Source organism: Triticum urartu, chromosome 4A (genome assembly GCF_056163025.1).
Source record: "Triticum urartu cultivar PI428250 chromosome 4A, HENAU_Tu73, whole genome shotgun sequence".
Taxonomy (NCBI): Eukaryota; Viridiplantae; Streptophyta; class Magnoliopsida; order Poales; family Poaceae; genus Triticum; species Triticum urartu.
In genome coordinates this window covers 346,153,758-346,176,625 of record NC_141876.1, presented here as the reverse complement: position 1 = coordinate 346,176,625, position 22,868 = coordinate 346,153,758, and positions in this window count along the sequence as shown.

The following is a 22,868-nucleotide window of genomic DNA, read 5'->3' as shown; positions in this document are numbered from 1 at the left end:
CATGGCATGGCAAAATGCACAAGCAATCCTACAAATTAAGTGGAGCTCATTATGCAACGGAGTTGCATATTGAAGAAAACACCACATGACTTATTTAGTTCTCTCTCGTTTATGTACCCAACAATATTAAATGTTGTTAAACATGGCAAGAGGGTGAAGCAAAGTAAAACTACCTATCTAGTCAAGGTTAAATGAGGCCGGAAGCAACGAACAACAATTCTGGTAAAATCCTCATGTGCATATTTTGGTTATGGTACTGTTCTGCCCTAAACATAATTTTAGAGTTATTAAACAAGCAAAGTGAGGCCACCATGTTAAACTAGGCATTTTTCTACCCCATTTACATATAAGGTTTATTAAATTTGGAGCTACGGTTATTTAGTTATGAATTAAACCATTTTAGCATATCATTTACACAAATTAATACAAATCGCAAGTTTAAACATTTTAACATGAACGAAAGTGGCATATTATGAAACTAGATAAAATTCTAAGCATCTTTCATATTAAGTTTGTTTAGTTTGGATGCACGGTTTGAGAGTTATTAAATGCATGAAGTAGAAGGGGTTTTCTGCAAATCTGCGTTCTCTGGAAATTAGCTAAAACGTTCTGTGAAAAAACACACATCTCGGGCCGAATCTAGCCGGCCCAACAGAGAAGGAGAGGTATGGGAGCGCTGCTCACCATGGGCCACGGCGCAGGAGTTGGAGGGAGGCCAGTTGCTGGATCCCGCACGCGTTGGAGCTGGGCCAGGCCCAGATCGAGACGAGGGAGAGGCGCTGGGCCACGCGACTTGCGGGCCACACACAGATGATGCCGCTCGAGGCGAGGCAGCTGGATCGAACGGATAGGTGGGGGAGGCGCGGTCAACGTAGAAGAAGCAGAGGTATCGTCACGGCTGCGAAGCAGAGGACGCAGGGAGCTGGACTTGGCGCTGGCGTGTCCCGACGATGGCCTACAGCGAGTGGAGCTTGGCCGGATGCGGAGGTTCGCCTGCTGCGTGCGGGAGGCAGGAGGCGCGCAGTCAACGCAGGGCGGCGCTCGATCGAGGAGGCACCACAGGATGCAGGTCTCGAGCTCGTTCCCGAGAAGAAGAAGACGGCGGCGGACTTGGCGCGATCCCGGTGATGCGGACGGGGAAAGGAGGAGCGGATCCGGGCGGAGATCTCGATGCGGAGCTGCTGGGTGGTTGTCCATCGACGAGGAGTGGCGGCTGCGCGGTCTACGCTCGGAGCAGAGCGACGACGCGAGGAGGCGAGGCCGAGCTCTCCTGCTCAGGGCCTCGGGCAGGCGCACAACGGGCTCACGGGGATGGGGCGGCGCTAGGATGAGGAGGACGCCGGCGCGCTTGCTCCCAAACGAGGTGGCCATGGCGGCGGCAAGCTCCTGTGGCGGCGACGAAGACGGGCGGCGGTGCTCCGACGAGGGTGAGGTGTCCCTCTGGTTGCCTGGCTGGCCGGGATGGTGGTCGGCGGGTCGCCGGCGTGGCGGCTCGGTTCGGTGAAGGCGGCAGAGGCAAGGCGATGGTGGCTGCAGGCGAAGGACTACGGGGTGGCGGCTCGGGCAGAGGAGGCTGGCAGCGAGGTGAGGAAGGCGGATCTGAGATGGATGGTGGTTGGCTAGGTGGGGAAGATGAGGAGGAGATGGATCTCGAGAGGGATTTGGTGGAGTGGCGGCGGCGATGGGACAAACCCCCTAGAAATTAGGGTTGGCTTGATTTGGCAGGATTTGGACTATATATATGGAAATAGGATTGTGGTTGGACCCTCCGATCATAATCGGACGATCGCGAATAATATAGCTAGGGAGTCCAAATAATAAAACGGTGATATTTTGTAGACGTTTGGGGATGATCCGGATCCAACGGTGGCGACAGTCCGGGTCGGGTCCGGGACAGATTTCGGACGCATGCGGGAGGAGGTCCGCGGCTGACGAGAGAGGTTAGGTAGGGCCTGGCGGTGAGAGATAGTGCAGAAGGCAAGGTCTGAGAAGAGAGAAAAAGGAGAGGCCCGGCGACTGTTTCCGAAGACCAAAAACGTCCGGCATAAATACCGGCTATAATGCCGCTATAGTTTAACGGTTAGGCTATCAAACGAACTCCGAACGCGATGAAACTTGGCAGGCGGTCTACCTACACTATAATAAGACCGCACGCCAACTCTCATCCCATTCCGAGAACATTTTCTGGCCACTTATAAAATACTATTTCGGACATGCCGCGGGCGCGTACAAGTGTGGTTGGGCTCAGAACGGACAACAGAGAGAACTCAGAGAACCCGGACGAATGCAAGTTTTAAAACATGATGATGCAATGCACATGATGACATGATAAGATGCAACACGCAAGCAAATGACATGGCAACAACAACGAATAATGGGAAGACACGTGGCACATCGGTCTCGGGGCGTCACAACACTCCACCACTACGAGAGGATCTCGTCCCGAGATCTAGAATGGCACCGGAGGGAAAACGAAAAAGGAAAGAGGAGAGGTAAAACTAAGTTGCTTCTACGACAAACGAGTGAGACCAAGGAACCTTGAAAAGGTTAGGCCATTTCGAGCAAATAATACAACGAAGACGACGAAGTTGAAAACACTCCGTTAGCAAAAGAGGAACAAGGAACAACAAATTCGGACAGCACTCCGGTTGAAAAGAGATGAAAGACTTGATAAACAAAAAGAAGTTGAGGGAAGGGCACAAAACTCCGGTTAAAAACAAGATAGAGAGGGAAAAGAATGGTATAATTTGGGCAGCAGTTCGACTGAAAATGGAAGGAACTGAACATGATCTTGACAAACAAGATGATGGGTTGAAGAGAGCAACATCACAATGCCCCCGGAACAAAAGTAAGAATGGAATCAAAAGAACGGAGGAGAAAGCAACATCTTCTAACTCAAAAGATCTTGAAAAGCATCTTTAGGAGAAGAGTCGAATGGAGTTGTTGGAAAAAACCAACAACGAAAAGAGTAAGCTTGATGTGGGCTTAAGGAAAACATCTCAAAACTGAGGTGAAATTCTGCCACTAACGGAAATAAAAGATTGGATTGATATGAACAAGGATACGAGAAACTTAATTCACTAGGAGGGTAACTGAAGAATTTGGGTCATTTATGAGCACCATAATTAGCAACAATCCCAAAGGAAGGCTTTACGTGAAATCTATACCAAAATAACTCCAAGGGAGAAAATGATGGGTTTAAATATCTCATTCCTGACAACTTTTGAATCATGAAACATGAAAGAAAATTATCAAGAATGACATAACACCACCTCAAATGATACTGTAGAAAGAATTGCACTATCGAATGCAAGAAGAGGAATACTTGAGCTCCTCTGAAGAGAAACTCAATGAACACTTTGAGAAGGAATTAAATCCTTGATGAACCATCATGTAGAACCTCCATGAAGAACTCCGGTAACAAAAGGATAACGAAAAGAAAGCGAAGTTGAAAACACAAGGTGAAACCTTGTAATGATTTAGATGGATCTCCGTGATAATTAGAGCTTGGATCTCCGAGAAAGAAAAGATGATCAAAAGAAAAACAATAATTTTGATGAACCTCCGGAGTAAGGAATTAATCACTTGGATGAAACAAGAATAAGAATTACCTTATGCTCATCCTTCACCAATTAAATTGATGTCAAACAATGGATTTAGCATACTACTTATTCCCATAGAAAGGATTAAGATAGATATAGCGCAAACTTGAGGAAGTCTTCAACGAACCACCGGAAGGATTGAAAACAACGAATAAATTGATATGATAACGAATGAAGAGAACTCTTGAATGAACCACCATAAGAATTAAAATGAACGAAGAGAAGATAAAGAAAACACCGGGAAGAATTAGCAAATGAATGAAGGTGCTTGAGAGAATTTATATATGAGAGAACGAAGAGATCATGCACTGATTAGAGGATATTAGATCGATGCACTGGTAAAATTTAGAGAATGAGAGCTGAAAGCTGGAATGAATAACTCTGAGATGATGGGCTCCAGATAATCAGACTGAAAAGACTACTGGATTGCTCCGGAAGGATGAAAAGAATTCCCACAATAGAAAATAATTATGAGAGGATGGCCTTGAACTAGAACCACGAATCTCTGGGAGAACGGATAAGATATGGAGGTAAAACTCTTCTTCGGTCTTCAAATGCAGAGAATGATGATGAGAAAACACCACCATGAATTATTTAGACACTCCGGAAGAATCAAAACGAAGAGGTTGAGCCAACCATGAAAAGATTTTGACAGATCTTGGAGAAGACATTTGACTGATGATAACTCATTCTTACGTCAAACTTTGAAAAGAATTTTAAGGATATCTCCGGGAGAATAGAAGAGTCAGGTAAGATCCTGGAAAAGACCTGTGGGTTAGGGCCCACTCAAAAGAAACATCGTAGAATGATTCAAAAGAGAGGTTGCATCGGTTGAATTAAATGGCTTGAATGAGGTGACATCCTCGAAAGATCTTGAACGAAAGCAGAGTGGAAACACGAATCTTCTAAGATATCTTGGGCACTCCGGAACAAATGAATAGCGAGAAGTGAATTATTATGAGGTGCACCGGTATGAGAAGGTATCGAAACGAGGAAAGGATATGATCAACAAAGTTTGACTAGAATCCACCGGAGAAGAAAAAGAATGAGAAGTGACGAACTAGTAGAACATTTTCAAGAGAACCACCGGGTAAGACTATTGACGGAAAAGAATGGAGAGACTTCTCATCAATCGCATGATAATTGATTCAGAAATCCGAATCCTTGAATGAAAAGGGTGGGTGGGTGGGAAAACAAAGACGGCTTAGGATGGAAGAAATGAACACCATAGAAAGAACTGGTAATTGATGTTGCGGATGTAGAAAAGATCGGATCCACTAGAAGAGAAACACGCCGGTTGAAAAGGATTGACAAGACAATCTCGATGATTATGAAGGATTAGTATTCACATCGGAGTATGAGAACACCATTTGGGGAAGGTATGGAATCAACAGTTGACTTCGAAGCAACTCGAATACCACAACTCAAAACAAAACAAAGGATTGGCTTGCAAAATAAACCGGAACAAACATATGATAGAGACTTCATCCGAAGTTTTCGTGGTGGGGCCTACACGGGCTCGATCGTACAGCACCATCATGTACAAGGCAGTGCACATGACATACGAAGCGTCCCCGAGTCGGCATAGCCAAGGACTCTTTAAGACACAACGAGACCACTGTAAAGCGGACCGTGAATAGGCGGACCACTAGACGTCGAACCCCAATTTCATATCATATCTTCACACAACCCATGTAATACATAAGGGAAAGAGATACATAGTTGGCTTACAATCGCCACTTCACACAATTACATGAATAAAGCATTACATCATCCAGATACAATCAGGGTCCGACTACGGAACCAAAATAAAAGAAGAACCCCAAATGCGACACGGTCCCCAATCGACCCCAACTGGGCTCCACTACTGATCAACTAGAACGAAACAACATAAAGGACAAGACCTTCATCGAGCTCCTCCTTGATCTTGGTTGCGTCACCTTCTCGGTAACATCGGCACATGCAAACAGGTTTTGGAAGTATCTGTGAGTCACGGGGACTCAGCAATCTCACACCCACGCGATCAAGACTATTTAAGCTTATGGGTAAGGTAAAGGTATGAGGTGGAGCTGCAGCAAGCGACTAGCATATATGGTGGCTACATACGCAAATGAGAGCGAGAAGAGAAGGCAAAGCATGGTCGATAAAAGTATGATCAAAAAGTGATCCTAGAACAACCTACGTCAAGCATAACTCCAACACCGTGTTCACTTCACGGACTCCGCAGGAAAGAGACCATCACGGTTACACACACGGTTGATGAATTTTAATTAGGGTCAACTTCAGGTTTTCTACAACCGGACGTTAACAAATTCCCATCTGCCCATAACTGCGGGCACGACTTTCAAAAGTTCAAATCCCTGCAGGGGTGTCCCAACTTAGCCCATCACAAGCTCTCACGGTCAACGAAGGATATTCCTTCTAGGGGAAGACCCGATCAGACTCGGAATCCCGGTTACAAGACATTTCGACAAGGTAAAACTAATCCAGCAACACCGCCCGAATGTGCCGACAAATCCCGATAGGAGCTGCACATATCTCGTTCTCAGGGCACACTCAGATGAGCTCTCCATACAGCTAAAACCAAACCTCGAGTTTCCCCGAGGGGGCGCTGCACAGGACTCTAGTTTGGACCAACACTCAGAGGAGCACTGGCCCAGGGGGGTTTAAATAAAGATGACCCTTGAGTCTGGAGAACCCAAGGGAAAGAAAAGGCTAGGTGGCAAATGGTAAAATCAATGTTGGGCATTGCTGGAGGAGTTTTATTCAAGGCGAACTATCAAGGGGTTCCCATTATCACCCAACCGCGTAAGGAACGCAAAATCCGGGAACATAACACCAATATGACGGAAACTAGGGCGGCAAGAGTGGAACAAAACACCAGGCATACGGCCGAGCCTTCCACCCTTTGCCAAGTATATAGATGCATTAATTAAATAAGAGATATTGTGATATCCCAACAAGTAAACATGTTCCAACAAGGAACAACATCTCCATGTCCCAACAAGGAACAAACTTCAATCTTCACCTGCAACTAACAACGCTATAAGAGGGGCTGAGCAAAGCGGTAACATAGCCAATCAACGGTTTGCTAGGACAAGGTGGGTTAGAGGCTTGGTTCAACAATATAGGAGGCATGATAAGCAAGTGGTAGGTATCGCAGCATAGGCATAGCAAAAGAGCGAGCAACTAGCAAGCAAAGATAGAAGTGATTTCGAGGGTATGGTCATCTTGCCTGAGATCCCGCAAGGAAGAAGAACGAGTCCATGAAGAAGACAAACGGACGTAGTCGAACGGGTCCTCACAAACACGACGTTAACGGAACTAACCCGAAGAAGCAACACCGGAAAGAAGCAAACAACATGGTAAACAAGCATCACATAAGCATGGCATGATGCGCAAACAAGTATGATGCATGTCCGGTTTAAAGAGGCATGGCATGGCATGGCAAAATGCACAAGCAATCCTACAAATTAAGTGGAGCTCATTATGCAACGGAGTTGCATATTGAAGAAAACACCACATGACTTATTTAGTTCTCTCTCGTTTATGTACCCAACAATATTAAATGTTGTTAAACATGGCAAGAGGGTGAAGCAAAGTAAAACTACCTATGTAGTCAAGGTTAAATGAGGCCGGAAGCAACGAACAACAATTCTGGTAAAATCCTCATGTGCATATTTTGGTTATGGTACTGTTCTGCCCTAAACATAATTTTAGAGTTATTAAACAAGCAAAGTGAGGCCACCATGTTAAACTAGGCATTTTTCTACCCCATTTACATATAAGGTTTATTAAATTTGGAGCTACGGTTATTTAGTTATGAATTAAACCATTTTAGCATATCATTTACACAAATTAATACAAACAGCAAGTTTAAACATTTTAACATGAACGAAAGTGGCATATTATGAAACTAGATAAAATTCTAAGCATCTTTCATATTAAGTTTGTTTAGTTTGGATGCATGGTTTGAGAGTTATTAAATGCATGAAGTAGAAGGGGTTTTCTGCAAATCTGCGTTCTCTGGAAATTAGCTAAGATGTTCTGTGAAAAAAAACACATCTCGGGCCGAATCTGGCTGGCCCAACAGAGAAGGAGAGGTATGGGAGCGCTGCTCACCATGGGCCACGGCCCAGGAGTTGGAGGGAGGCCAGTTGCTGGATCCCGCACGCGTTGGAGCTGGGCCAGGCCCATATCGAGACGAGGGAGAGGCGCTGGGCCACGCGACTTGCGGGCCACATGCAGATGAGGCCGCTCGAGGTGAGGCAGCTGGATTGAACGGACAGGTGGGGGAGGCGCGGTCAACGCAGAAGAAGCAGAGGTCTCGTCGCGGCTGTGAAGCAGAGGACGCAGGGAGCTGGACTTGGCGCTGGCGTGTCCCGACGATGGCCTGCAGCGAGTGGAGCTTGGCCGGATGCGGAGGTTCGCCTGCTGCGTGCGGGGGGCAGGAGGCGCGCAGTCAACGCAGGGCGGCGCTCGATCGAGGAGGCACCACAGGATGCAGGTCTCGAGCTCGTTCCCGAGAATAAGAAGACGACGGCGGACTTGGCGCGATCCCGGCGACGCGGACGGGGAAAGGAGGAGCGGATCCGGCGGAGATCTCGATGCGGAGCTGCTGGGTGGTTGTCCATGGACGGGCGGTGGCGGCTGCGCGGTCTACGCTCGGAGCAGAGCGACGATGCGAGGAGGCGAGGCCGAGCTCTCCTGCTCGGGGCCTCGGGTAGGCGCACAACGGGCTCACGGGGATGGGGTGGCGCTAGGATGAGGAGGACGCCGGCGCGCTTGCTCCCAAACGAGGTGGCCATGGCGGCGGCAAGCTCCTGTGGCGGCGACGCAGACGGGCGGCGGTGCTCCGACGAGGGTGAGGTGGCCCTCTGGTGGCCTGGCTGGCCAGGGTGGTGGTCGGCGGGTCGCCAGCATGGCGGCTGGGTTCGGTGAAGGCGGTAGAGGCAAGGCGATGGTGGCTGCAGGCGAAGGACTACGGGATGGCGGCTCGGGCAGTGGAGGCTGGCAGCGAGGTGAGGAAGGCGGATCTAAGATGGATGGTGGTTGGCTAGGTGGGGAAGACGAGGAGGAGATGGATCCCGAGAGGGATTTGGTGGAGTGGCGGCGGCGATGGGACAAACCCCCTAGAAATTAGGGTTGGCTTGATTTGGCAGGAGTTGGACTATATATATGGAAATAGGATTGTGTTTGGACCTTCCGATCGTAATGGGACGATCGCGAATAATATAGCTAGGGAGTCCAAATAATAAAACGGTGATATTTTGTAGACGTTTGGGGATGATCTGGATCCAACGGTGGCGACAGTCCGGGTCGGGCCCGGGACAGATTTCGGACGCGTGTGGGAGGAGGTCCACGGCTGACGAGAGAGGTTAGGTAGGGCCTGGCGGTGAGAGGTAGTGCAGAAGGCAAGGTCTGAGAAGAGAGAAAAAGGAGAGACCGGGCGACTGTTTCGGGAGACCGAAAATGTCCGACGTAAATACCGGCTATAATGCCGCTATAGTTTAACGGTTAGGCTATCCAACAAACTCCGAACGCGATGAAACTTGTCAGGCGGTCTACCTACACTATAGTAAGACCGCACACCAACTCTCATCCCATTCCGAGAACATTTTCCGGCCACTTATAAAATACTATTTCGGACATGCCGCGGGCGCGTACAAGTGTGGTTGGGCTCAGAACGGACAACAGAGAGAACTCGGAGAACCCGAACGAATGCAAGTTTTAAAACATGATGATGCAATGCACATGATGACATGATAAGATGCAACACGCAAGCAAATGACATGGCAACAACAACGAATAACGGGAAGACACGTGGCACATCGGTCTCGGGCGTCACACCTTTGGACCATATGAAGCCTGTGGTCTGGGGTTTGTCGTCTTCACTTGTGGCGTCATGACGACATGCACAGGAAGATTTTCCAGACACTTTTTCGGCACCTAGACTTTCTTCATAGGTGGCCCATTCCTGCAGGTTAGTACCAATATACCTGCAAACACTTCACCATTCTGATTCTTAAACAGTTTATAGTTTGCATCAAAGGATTCATCAGTAACAATGGAATTAGCACAAGTGAAGCCAGATAGGGTGGATGGATCCACTGAAGGTTCCTTTGCAGCAACCCATGTGGTTTTGGGGTACTGCTCAGGTTTCCAGTAAGAGCCATCAGCATTCATTTTCCTTTCGAACCCAACACCCTCTTTCCTAGGGTTTCGGTTTAGGATCTGCCTTTTGAGGACATCACATAGTGTCTTGTGCCCTTTGAGACTTTTGTACATCCCTATTTCAAGCAATGTCTTCAACCTAGCATTTTCATCAGCAATAGCAGTGGCATCCTCGGCAGAGGGGTTAGTTAACACATCAACAGTTGAAGATATTGCAACAGTAGCAGCAGTAGAACATCCAGCAACAGAAGTAGCATTGTCACGCTCAATGCATTTAAGACATGGTGGTTCAAATCCTTCCTGAGCGGAACTGATCTGTTTGGCGCGAAGTGACTCGTTTTCCTTTTGAAGATCTTCATGAGCTGCTCTCAATTTCTCAAGATCTTGCTTCCTTTGAAGATAATCATAGGAAAGCTTTTCGTGAGTTGTTGAGAGCGTTTCATGACGACTTTCAAGTTCCTCATACTTAACATGAAGATTTTTTATGTCTTCAATTAAGGACTGAGATCGAGTCATTTCAGCATCTAACAGGTCGTCGCTTTTGTCTAACAGTTTTTGAATATGTTCCATAGCTTTCTGTTGTTCAGTTGCAATTTTAGCAAGTGTTTTGTAGCTGGGTTTGGAACCACAATCAGAATCATCTTCTCTGGATGTTTGATAGTGAGTAGTGCGTGAGTTTACCTTGGCACCGCGTGCCATGAAGCAGTAGGTGGGAGCGGAGTTGTCCTTGTCATTAGCATCGGTGCCGGGGTTTCTGATCCACGGGCACCTATGGGATCGGCGGACCGGGTCCCTTTTGGTTCGGCGGGGGGCGGAGGTTGCGCAAAGAGCAGATCGAAGCGAAGCAAGCGGGCGGTTGGTCGTGCGAGGAGTAAATCGAGGCGAAGCATGCGAGCGATTTACCCAGGTTCGGGCCGCACGGATGCGTAAAACCCTACTCCTGCTTTGTGGTTTGGTATTGATTCCTAGCTCGAGGGCGAGCGTGAGTGTGTGGAATTGCTGAACCTCGTGAGAGCTCTCGAGGTGGCCGACCCCCTCTACGTTGCACACGGGCCTCCTTTTATACTCAAGGGGTTACCGACATAGAGCAACGGGGGCCAAGGGCAAAAATGGAAAGGGTGCCGTGGGTAGGCACAGCTAGGTGCTGTAGTAGGCACAGCTAGCTGCTAAAGTGCTATCATACCTAACCCTGACGGCAGGGGACAAGGGCATTAAATGCCCGTCTGTGTCGCCTAGACGGCACCGAAAGGGACCGCTGGGGACGCCACCGTCTTGCCACGATGGTTGTCTTGTCAGCGCCTGCGTGCCACCGCACGCCCCTAGCTGCACAGCCTCCTGCCACGTGCGCTCGGGAGGGACCCCGGAGCGACACGTGGGTGGATGTGCTGGAGCGCGGGCGTGGAGTGGGGGCTTGCCGCGGCAAGCGCCTTGCCGCGGCCGTCGACTTGTCGCTTCCGGGAGCTTGTCGCTCACCGGGCCTTGTCGGGGCGCGTAGCGCGCCGCGGCAAGTTCCATGGAATGCCTCGGACAGCCTTCCCGGAAAGCGCCTCTTATCGGGGTCTTGGAACGCTTCTGATGGCCTTCCCGGCAAGCTCCTCTTGCCGGGGTCTGGTCTTGAGTACTTTGTTCTTGAATGGTCTTCAGAGGGACCACGGAGAATCTTGGCGGTGATCTGGCAGGCCTTGCCGCGGGACGCTGCGACTGCCCGTGCACAAGTTTGGGGTACTAAGGGTACCCCTACTCTAGTACAGCGACAGGAGCCCCCGGGCCTGGGCCAGACACGGTGCCGAGCGCTGTTGGGCCAGGCCCAAAACAGTGCACGGGCACGTGCGGCCTAGGTCGCGCCGCATATCTCTCCGCTTCCATCGCGCACGCCCGGAACGGCGCGCGTCGAACGCGGCGTCGTGGGTGACGCGGGCGGCGCGCGCGCGTGGGGCTAAGCCCCGCGAGCATGCGTCAAGCCATGATGAAGGGGAACGGCCAACGCCCTCTTCTCCAAACGGAGTTAGGCGTGGGGGCGTGGCGCATTTACCGGACGGGGCCGGTGCGTGGTTTCCGAAGCGCCCACTCCCCGAGATCACGGGGTAGGGCGAGGCCGCCCCATCCATCGCCTCAGTTCTGCATCTCCGCCACGCGGCTCCCATGCATTTGGGATCGCGGACGGCGGGAGCAGGAACCTGGGCCGTTGCGAGCAGAGGGGACGGGTCGGCCCGCCTCCCTGCTCTTCTTGTGCCTTGATTCGCTGAGCGGGGCGGCTGGGCTCCCACTTTGCTCCTTTATAAGGAGCGGGAAGGGAGCACCGAAGCCTGCACTCTCCCGTCTCCTCCTTTCTTCAGCTTCTGCTCCCCTTTCTCTCATTCGCCATGGAGAAAGGGAATCCTGGGCCTTCATTGGTGGCGGCGAGGGTCGCCGCCAGACAGCGCACCCTCCCCTTTTCCTCGCTCGTGGTGGCAGAGCCAGCCATAAGGGGAAGAGGGAGGGGGCGAGGTCGTGGACGAGGTCGAGGCGCTCGGGGAAGAGGCGGACGGGGCGACGCGCTAGCTTCGCCCCCGCCGGCGGCTCCTCCCCCCGTGGCGGTCCATATAGGGGACAACCCTTGCGAGTTCTTTGTCAAGCTGCGCCGGGCGCCTCGTCGTCGCCTCCGGCTTCCGGCTCTGTTCGCGGGCGCGATGGAGTCGGACCCGCCCGAGACTCTGAGATTACACATGAGGGGCTGTGGGATCAGCAGCACGCGAGTCCGCGTGGCGTTCCCAGCCCCTGGTGTGATGTATCTCGATCGAGGGTGGAAGACGTTCGCCCGCATCCACAGCTTGACGGGGGGACTCACCCTCCATTTTAAGCTGGTGGAGGGCGATCTCCTCTCCGTCAAGGTCTTCGGGTGCTTCGGCACCCGGGCGAAGTGCTGCGTGGACAGCTCCTCCGATAGCGAAGGCTCCTCCTCGAGCGAGAGTGACGAGCAGGAGAGCGGCAGTGATGGTGAGGGTGGCGGGCGGCAGGACGGCGGCTCCGACTAGGTGTCGGGCGCCGTCTCGTGCGGCACCGGCGACCCTATCATCCGCGGCGCCGGCTTCGTGAACTCCCCGGGGGCGTCTCCTTGGGCGGCTGGCGTAGGGAGGTCGCGGAAGGGGAAGAGGGCCGGCGACAAGGCCGTCAGGTCGGAGTACGAGGGCGTGGTGCCCTCGACAGCGTGCTGACGTCCTGCCGCCCCTCCTTCGCACCCTTCTCCCGGTGTCGCCATCACCGTCCGGCCCCCGGATGTTCTCTTGGTGTCTTCTGGCACCTGTAGCTCGACTTGGCGCCCCTTTCCCCTTTTCGCCTGCTTGTTCTACCTCCTGAAGAGAGGGACAGGAAAAGGATTACGGGCACCTTATCTTTTTAATTGTAAGCCTTCGGGCCTTAGCTGTATCTTGTAATCCTCTCTTTCATGTTTTTCATCCTCTATGGACTGTACCTGTATGGGATGTTTTTTAATGAAAAGGGGAAGTTTGCCGGGTTATTTGCCTCGCGGGTTGAACCCACGCTAAGGAACAGATCCTTGGTGTCTCTCGGACAGACGTTCCCGGCAACAGGCCCTGCCGCCTTCCCACGTCGCTTCGACCGCTCTCACGCCTTTGACGGAGGCGGGAACGAGGTGGGTGCGGCCTCCTCGTTTCATCCCTTCGCTGCCGCGGCTACGACCAAACTTGGCCCCGGGAACGCGCTCCAGGGCCTAGAGTCGGGGGAGCACGGCAGTTTCTGGGGAGAAACGCGGTTTCACATTCCCCAGTCCATAGGAGGATGCATGAAGAGGGATGAAAGACTTATCTGATATTGCAGCCTCCGGCAACTCTGGCTTGCCGGGGGTGACATTTTGGCATCCGCAGCCCCCAGTGTTCTTGCCGGGGCCCAGGTGCCGGCGCGCCCTTCTTCTCCTTTTCGTCTCCAGGTGGCCTGGCCAGGACGTCCGAGCCCTGCGAACGAAGGAAAAGCAAAGGGACGGACACTCGACCTCTAAGCTAGGGGTTAGCCGCTGTTAGGGACTATCGACCCTAACCAAGGACGAGACTCAGACTCAATCTAGCATGCATGCTATAGCCCCCGGGGTATGCAGCGCTTCATTTACTGGTGCTCAGGGTCTGCGCCTGGCTCTGTACAGAGGATCACATGCAACAGCGGCAAGACTCGTACAGAAAGGTGGTTGCCGGACGGGGTCCGACAACCGCGCCTTACGGGTAAAACTTATGAAGATGCTCGATGTTCCAGGAGTTGCTCACTGGGATGCCATCTTCGGTCTCAAGGCGGACAGCGCCAGGCCTTGTGACTCGTTTCACCCGGTAAGGGCCTTCCCACTTCGGCGTCAACTTGTTTGGATCTTGGCCGACTGAACGCGCCGAAGAACAAGGTCGCCTTCCTCGAAGCTTCTGGCACGGGCTGGGAGCGACGGCTCGCACAGCGGCCTGAAGACGATCTTCCTCAAGGAGCAGCGCGTCATCTTGCCGCAGCCGCTCTTGCTCAAGCTCATCATGAGCGAGCACTCGAGGTGACCCATATATGAGTTCCGTGAGGATATCTGTTTCTGCGCCAGGGTCTGCGCCTGGCTCTATACAAAGGATTACATGCAGCAGCGGCAAGACTTGCACAGAGAGCTGGTTGCCGGACGGGGTCCGACAACCGCGCCTTACGGGTAAAACTTGCGAAGATGCTCGATGTTCCAGGAGTTGCTCACTGGAATACCGTCTTCGGTCTCCAGGCGGACAGCGCCAGGCCTGGTGACTCGTCTCACCCGGTAAGGGCCTTCCCACTTCGGCGTCAACTTGTTGGAATTCTTGGCGGACTGAGCGCGCCGAAGAACAAGGTCGCCTTCCTCGAGACTCCTGGCATTGACTCTGCGGCTGTGGTAGCAGCGCAGAGCTTGCTGGTAGCGAGCAGCTCGCACAGCAGCCTGGAGACGATCTTCCTCAAGGAGCAGCGCGTCCTCTTGCCGCAGCCGCTCTTGCTCAAGCTCATCATAAGCGAGCACTCGAGGTGACCCGTATACGAGTTCCGTGGGGGTAACTGCCTCTGCTCCATAGACTAGAGCAAAGGGTGTCTGTCCAGTGGCTCGATTTGGTGTCGTTCTGATCGACCAAAGAACCACCGGTAGCTCCTCGATCCAGTTTCTTCCGCACTTGCGCAGCCTGTCCAAAGTTCTGGTCTTGAGCCCGCGCAGCACCTCAGCATTTGCCCTCTCCGCTTGACCGTTGCTCCTTGGGTGAGCAACAGAAGCGAAGCAGACTTTTGGCGCCGAGATCTTGGATGTACTGCATGAAGGTGTGGCTCGTAAATTGTGTGCCGTTGTCGGTGATTATCCGGTTAGGGATCCCAAAGCGGCAAACAATCGACCTGAAGAACTTGACGGCTGACTGTGCGGTCACCTTCCTCACTGGTTCCACTTCCGGCCACTTTGTGAACTTGTCGATTGCGACGTAAAAGTACTCAAAGCCCCCGACAGCTCGGGGGAAGGGGCCGAGGATGTCAAGCCCCCAGACCGAAAAGGGCCAGGATAAAGGGATCGTCTGGAGAGCTTGAGCTGGCTGGTGTATCTGCTTGGAATGGAACTGGCACGCTTCACACTTGGTTACTTGTGCAGTTGCATCCTGGAGGGCTGTTGGCCAGAAGAAACCTTGCCGGAATGCTTTGCCGACGAGTGCTCTTGCGCCAATGTGGTGACCACATATGCCTCCGTGTATCTCTGCCAACAACTTCTGTCCGTCTTCCCGGGGAATGCACCTCAATTTCACACCGTTGAGTCTTCTTCTGTACAGCGTCTTGTCGACGAACTGGTACATACTTGACTGCCGGGCTACTCTTTCGGCTTCTTCTTGCTCTTCGGGAAGTTCTCCTGTCTGAAGGAAACGGACAATCTGCTGTGCCCATGTTGGAGCCTGTGGCTCGACAACAAGGACTAAAGGCAACTCTGCTGCTGCGGGAATGTCCGCTTCTACGGCGAGAAGCTGTGTCTCTGCCGGAGCTTGACGTTCCGCGACAAGCTTGCCGGGAGCTTCAGCTTCAACGAAACAAACCCTAGGGCTCGCCGGAGCATCTGACTCACCGGCGCTCTTGACGTTGATCTTGGAGGTTGCCGCGGGAATATCCGCTTCTACGGCGAGAAGCTGTGTCTCTGCCGGAGCGTGACATCTCGCGACAAACTTGCCGGGAGCTTCTGCTTCAACGAAACAAACCCTGGGGTTTGCCGGAGCATCTCGCTCCTCGGCGCCTTCGGTGTTGATCTTGGGGACCTTCTTGGCGGCGGCTTCGGGAAGCTCTGCCGGCAGGTAGTCACCAGGAATCAACTTCCTCTTCTTGCTTTGTCCAGTTGATGGTGTTACGGACGGTTGAGTCAGCTTGAGCACAAAGGTCCCTGGTTCCACAGGTATCTTAAGTGCGGCGCACTTTGACAGGCCATCAGCAATGGTGTTCTGAGTTCTCGGAACGTGCTCCATTTGCAGGCCGTCAAAGCACTTTTCTAGCTTTCTCACTTCGTCGACGTAAGCTTCCATCAACGGACTCTGATAATTCTTGTTTACTTGGCGGACGACAAGCTGTGAGTCACCCCTGACAATGAGCTTCTTAATCCCAAGGTCTGCCGCGATCCTGAGACCGGCAAGCAATCCCTCATACTCTGCAGTATTGTTTGTTGCTTGCTCCTTGGGAAAGTGCATCTGGACTATGTACTTGAGGTGCTCTCCGGTGGGCGCGATAAGCAGCACACCAGCGCCGGCGCCCTGCAGCGAGAAGGCACCATCAAAGTACATCAGCCACTCTTTGCTCGCTTCTTTGTCGAGGATGCTCGTCTCCGGAATTTCTTCGTCCGGAGTTGGCGTCCATTCCGCTATGAATTCTGCCAATGCTCTGCTCTGGATAGTTGAAGTGCTTTCAAACTTGAGACCAAAGCTCGACAGTTCCAGTGCCCACTCAACAATCCTGCCGGTCGCTTCTGGATTCTGCAGTATCCTCTTCAGCGGAAAGCGAGTGACCACTGTGATCTCATGTGCTTGGAAGTAATGGCGCAGCTTTCTTGAAGCCATGAGAAGGCCGAAAAGCAGTTTCTGCACACTAGAGTACCTTGACCTAGCCCCCTGCAAGAGGGAACTGACAAAGTAAACTGGGCGTTGCACCATTTTCTTCCGTATCTCCTCGTGTATCAGCGCGGGTTCATCTTTGTCGGGACCATAGCTTGTCGGGGAAGCCCCCTGCTTGTCGCTGGATGCGCTTGCCGCGGTTGCTGGCTCGTCATCCGCCTCCCTCTCTGCCACTAACGCAGCACTAACCACTTGATTGGTTGCCGCTATGTACAGCAGCAACTTCTCTTGTGGTTTAGGCGCAACAAGTATTGGAGGGGAGGACAGGTATCTCTTCAGGTCTTGCAGCGCAGCCTCCGCTTCCGGAGTCCATTTCATTGGACCTGCTTTTTTCAATAGTTTGAAAAATGGCAGGGCGCGCTCAGCAGACCGAGAGATGAACCTGCTGAGAGCAGCCACGCAACCGGCAAGTTTCTGTACATCTTTGACGCGCTTCGATGCTTCAATCTGCTCAATGGCCTTGATCTTGTCGGGATTGGCTTCAATCCCTCGCTGAGACACGAAGAACCCGAGAAGCTTGCCGGAGGGAACTCCAAACACACACTTCTCTGGGTTGAGCTTGAGGCTGATCTTGCGCAGATTTGCAAAAGTCTCGTCCAAGTCTTGGATCAGGGTTGCTCCGTCCTTGCTCTTGACCACTATATCATCCATGTAGGCTTCCACATTTCTGTGTATTTGTGGCTCAAGAGCAATATGGACTACTCTTGCAAATGTTGAACCAGCATTCTTTAATCCGAAAGGCATCCGTACGAAACAGTACGTGCCACATGGAGTAATAAATGCGGTCTTCTCTTCATCCTCCTCTGCCATGAAGATCTGATGATACCCGGAGTATGCATCAAGAAATCAAAGCAAATCACACCCAGCTGTGGAGTCAACAATCTGGTCAATGCGCGGCAAAGGAAAAGGGTCTTTGGGACAAGCTTTGTTAACATCGGTGAAATCGATGCAAAGCCTCCATTTCCCGTTTGCCTTGCGCACGACTACAGGATTGGCCAACCACGTGGGATGGAGCACTCCTCTGACGAGGACTGCTGCTTCCAGTTTCTTGATTTCCTCCGCAATGAATTCTTGGCGCTCCACTGCCTGCTTCCGGACTTTCTGTTTGACGGGCCGCGCATGAGGACAGACGGCAAGGTGGTGCTCAATCACTTTCCTGGGAACACCGGGGATGTCAGACGGTTGCCATGCAAACACGTCGACGTTCGCCCGCAGGAAAGCAACGAGCGCGCTTTCCTATTTAGGGTCAAGCATGGCACTGATGGTGAAGGTACCACCAGCGCCATCCTCCTTGGCGGACACCTTCTTCGTCTCTGGCGGAGCCGCCATCGTCTTCTTGTGCTCGCCGGCGGAGCTCGATGGTGCGTCCTCGACGGCAGCGCAGCACTCCGAAGAGGCGCGGTTGCCGGAGTGGGCACCAGAGCTTTTGCCGGACTCGGTCTTCTTGCCGGTGGAGCTCGATGGTGCGTCCTCGACGGCAGCGCAGCACTCCGAAGAGGTGCGCTTGCCGGAGTGGGCACCAGAGTCCCTGCCGGACTTGGTCTTCTTGCCGGTGGAGCTCGATGGCGCGTCCTCGACGACAGCGCAGCACTCCGAAGAGGTGCGCGCGCCGGAGTAGGCACCAGAACTCTTGCCGGACTTGGTCTTCTTGGTCCCGGGAGCTTCAGCGGCAAGTGGATCGTGGTCTGCCGTGGCTGCTGCTTCCCGGTAGATCTTGTCGGAACAGATAAGAGCGTCCTTCTTGTCGCCAGGGACAGAAATGACGCTTATCGGGCCTGGCATCTTCAGCACGTTATACGCGTAGTGAGAGGCCGCCATGAACTTGGCGAGCGCTGGACGGCCAAGTATCCCATTATAAGGCAACGGGATATCGGCAACGTCGAACGTGACCCTCTCAGTCCTGAAGTTTAACTCGCTGCCGAATGTTACCGGCAGCGTGACCTTTCCCTTCGGCTTGCTCCTTCCCGGGTTGATTCCTTGGAATGTGCCGGTCTCTTCGAGCTCGCCGTCAGGGATCTGGAGTTTTCGGAGCACGGCGGAGGAGATCAGGTTTAAGCCGACCCTGCCGTCGACTAGCATCTTGGTGACCTTGAGGTTGCGGATGGTTGGTGAAACCAACATCGGCAGACACCCGACCGCGGTTGTGCGATCAGGGTGGTCCTCAATGTCAAAGATGATAGGCGTGCTGGACCACTTCAGAAGCTTGCGCGATTCGATGGGTGGTTCCGCTGCATTGACTTCCCGCACCCACTGTTTGAGTTGGCGGTGCGAGGTATGCAGGGAAACACCCCCGTCAACGCACAAGACCTCTGTGGCTTTCTGAAATTCCTGCTCGCTGGTCTCAACGTCATCCATGTCTTCATCTTCCCCGTCGTCTTCGTCGTTGTTGCGACCGCGGGGAGGTCTGTCTCCTTGCCGCTGCTTGGCCTTGCCGCGGCGTCCTTCCTGGCCAGTGCGCTTCTGGCCAGGCTTCTCGGCACCCCCTTGGGCTCTCTCCCTGTCGCGCCGCTCGTACTCAGCCCTCTGTTGCTGGACGAGCTGCTCGACCTTCTTGCAGCTCTGGAGGTCATGGCCCTTGGTGCGGTGAATCTTACAGTATTGCTTGTCGGAGCCGTCCCGCTTGTCGGCGGCCGCCACAGTCTGACAGTTGGTGCATGCGGCAACTTCCTTGCCGGAGCTACCAACTGTAGCCTTCATGGCGTCACCTTCATTGCCGGACTGCTCAACGACCAGCACCTCGTTGTTCTGCTTCTTCCTGCTGTTGCGCCGCCGGCTTCTCTTTGCCGGGGCGGCATCCTCACTGTCAGATCCTCCTGCTCCAGTGCTTTCTCCGGGGAATTTCCTCCCCTCCTCAACGCGTGCACACCTGTCGGCCAGGGCATAAAGCTCGCTGACGTCCCGAATCTTGCACATCGCCAACTCCTCCCGCATCCTGCGGTTACGCACGTTCTGATGGAATGCGCTGATCACCGCGGCAGGGTGGATATTTGGGATGTTGTGGTGTACACGGCTGAACCTCTGGGTATACTGGCGCAGGGGCTCTCCTTCCTTCTGGACGAGCAGATGAAGATCGCTCTCTTGGCCATGAGGTTTGTGGCCGCCTGTGAAGGTGCCAACAAACTGATGGCATAGCTCGGCCCAGGAGGATATGGAGTTGTCTGGCAAGTGCATGAGCCAGGACCTGACGTTGGGCTTGAGTACCAACGGGAAGTAGTTGGCAAGGATCTTGTCGTCCCGCCCCCCAGCAGCCTGCACCGCGATGGTGTAGATGCTGAGGAACTCCGACGGATGCAACTTGACGTCGTACTTCTCTGGTACGTCGGGCTTGAAGTTCTTTGTACTGGGCCACTAGACTTGCCGCAGCTCACGAGTGAACGTAGGGCAACCTACCGGGTACGGCAGGTCGCCTGGTTCCCCTGGCGCATGCATGTCGACAGAGGGCCCAGCGCGCTGGTCTGACTGACGTCGCGCTTCTCTCCGGCGCTCGACGCGTGTACGAGCGTCTTCCCGCTGCCGTTCTTGAAGAACTTGTCGTTGGTCGCGACGAGCTCGCGGATCCGACGACGCGGTGGAGTCGCTGTCGTGGCGGATCCGGCGGGTCGGCGATCTTGGCCTTCGGGGTGGGGAGTGCACAGTAGTTGCACCCCCACCAGTCTTGTCTCCACCGGTTTGCGCCTGGCTGACTGGCTGCGGCTGCAACGTGCTCGGCTGCCGAGGAGTGTCGCCGTTGGCGAAGCCGATGAGACTCTGGATAGTGGCCCTCTAGCCGTCGATCTTGTCCGCCGCTGGAGGGTAGTCTAGGAGCAGCTGAGCTCATGCCAGAGCTTCCGCTGCGGTGGTGGGCGGCGGTAGCGAACGGTGCGAGGAGCGGGATACGCTCGGACTCCTAACCACATTAGAAGGAGCAGTATCCCGTCCAGGCGACCGTGTCTCGCTCGCGCCGGCTTGTTGACGCGCATGGTGGTCCTGGGCGCTCCAGGATCCACCAGCTCGATCTTGATCCAGCGAGCGCATGGTACCGTGAGTACCATGACGCTGCCGGTCCCCCGCCTCCTGAGATGGGCGCGGTGCATGCACGGACGCCGAGGTCTTGGAGTGCGCCCGGTCGTTGTGGGAGCCGGCCACGCCGCCGATGGGCAGCGCAGCCTTGCCCTGGGACCTAGCAGCACCAAGAGTTCCCTCGTCGATGCGTGCCCTTCCGCCGGCGCCTGCCCCACCATCCGTTTGCTCCGGCGGTGGGTGGCTCGGTGCAGACGGAGCAGCTGCCTCCGAAACCTTCTTCTTCGGTGGCATGTTGATGAAGAAGATGAAGATCTAGCTCGCAAGAACGCCGGATCTGATTCGTACAACTTCGACGCCCCCTACCTGGCGCGCCAGAGATGCCGGGGTTTCTGATCCATGGGCACCTATGGGACCGGCGGACCGGGTCCCTTTTGGTTCGGCGGGGGGCGGAGGTTGCGCAAAGAGCAGATCGAAGCGAAGCAAGCGGGCGGTTGGTCGTGCGAGGAGTAAATCGAGGCGAAGCACGCGAGCGATTTACCCAGGTTCGGGCCGCACGGATGCGTAAAACCCTACTCCTGCTTTGTGGTTTGGTATTGATTCCTAGCTCGAGGGCGAGCGTGAGTGTGTGGAATTGCTGAACCTCGTGAGAGCTCTCGAGGTGGCCGACCCCCCTCTACGTTGCACACGGGCCTCCTTTTATACTCAAGGGGTTACCGACATAGAGCAACGGGGGCCAAGGGCAAAAATGGAAAGGGTGCCGTGGGTAGGCACAGCTAGGTGCTGTAGTAGGCACAGCTAGCTGCTACAGTGCTATCATACCTAACCCTGACGGCAGGGGACAAGGGCATTAAATGCCCGTCTGTGTCGCCTAGACAGCACCGAAAGGGACCGCTAGGGACGCCACCGTCTTGCCACGATGGTTGTCTTGTCAGCGCCTGCGTGCCACCGCACGCCCCTAGCTGCACAGCCTCCTGCCACGTGCGCTCGGGAGGGACCCCGGAGCGACACGTGGGTGGATGTGCTGGAGCGCGGGCGTGGAGTGGGGGCTTGCCGCGGCAAGCGCCTTGCCGCGGCCGTCGACTTGTCGCTTCCGGGAGCTTGTCGCTCACCGGGCCTTGTCGGGGTGCGTAGCGCGCCGCGGCAAGTTCCTTGGAATGCCTCGGACGGCCTTCCCGGAAAGCGCCTCTTGCCGGGGTCTTGGAACGCTTCTGATGGCCTTCCCGGCAAGCTCCTCTTGCCGGGGTCTTGCCTTCTTCCCGGCAAGCTCCTCTTGCCGGGGTCTGGTCTTGAGTACTTTGTTCTTGAATGGTCTTCAGAGGGACCACGGAGAATCTTGGCGGTGATCTGGCAGGCCTTGCCGCGGGACGCTGCGACTGCCCGTGCACAAGTTCGGGGTACTAAGGGTACCCCTACTCTAGTACACCGACAATCGGCGTCGGTGATGAAGTCATTGTCTTCAATGTTGAAAATGGACTTGGCAACGTAGGCTGTAGCCAGACTTGCAACGCCAGAAAAGGACTCCTCCTCAGACTCCACCTCCGCCTCCTCAGAAGCAGACTCCTCCTCGGAATCCATTTCCTTGCCAACAAATGCACGAGCCTTGCCAGATGAGCTCTTCTTGTGTGATGAAGACTTTGATGAAGACTTGGAAGAAGACTTTGAGTATTTCTTCTTCTTCTTGTCGTCAGAATCATATTCCTTGCTCTTCTTCTTCTTGTTGTTCTCATTGTCCCACTTCGGAGACTCAGAGATGTAGTGACCAGGTTTCTTTCACTTGTGGCATGTTCTCTTCTTGTAGTCATGAGCAGAAGCTTGATCATTCCTTGAGCTGGATCGTGAGGACTTTCTGAAGCCTTTCTTCTTGGTGAATTTCTGGAACTTCTTCACAAGCATAGCAAGCTCCTTTCCAATGTCTTCAGGATCATCAGAACTGCAATCAAATTCTTCTTCAGATGAGGAAACAGCTTTTGCCTTCAAAGCACAAGTTCGT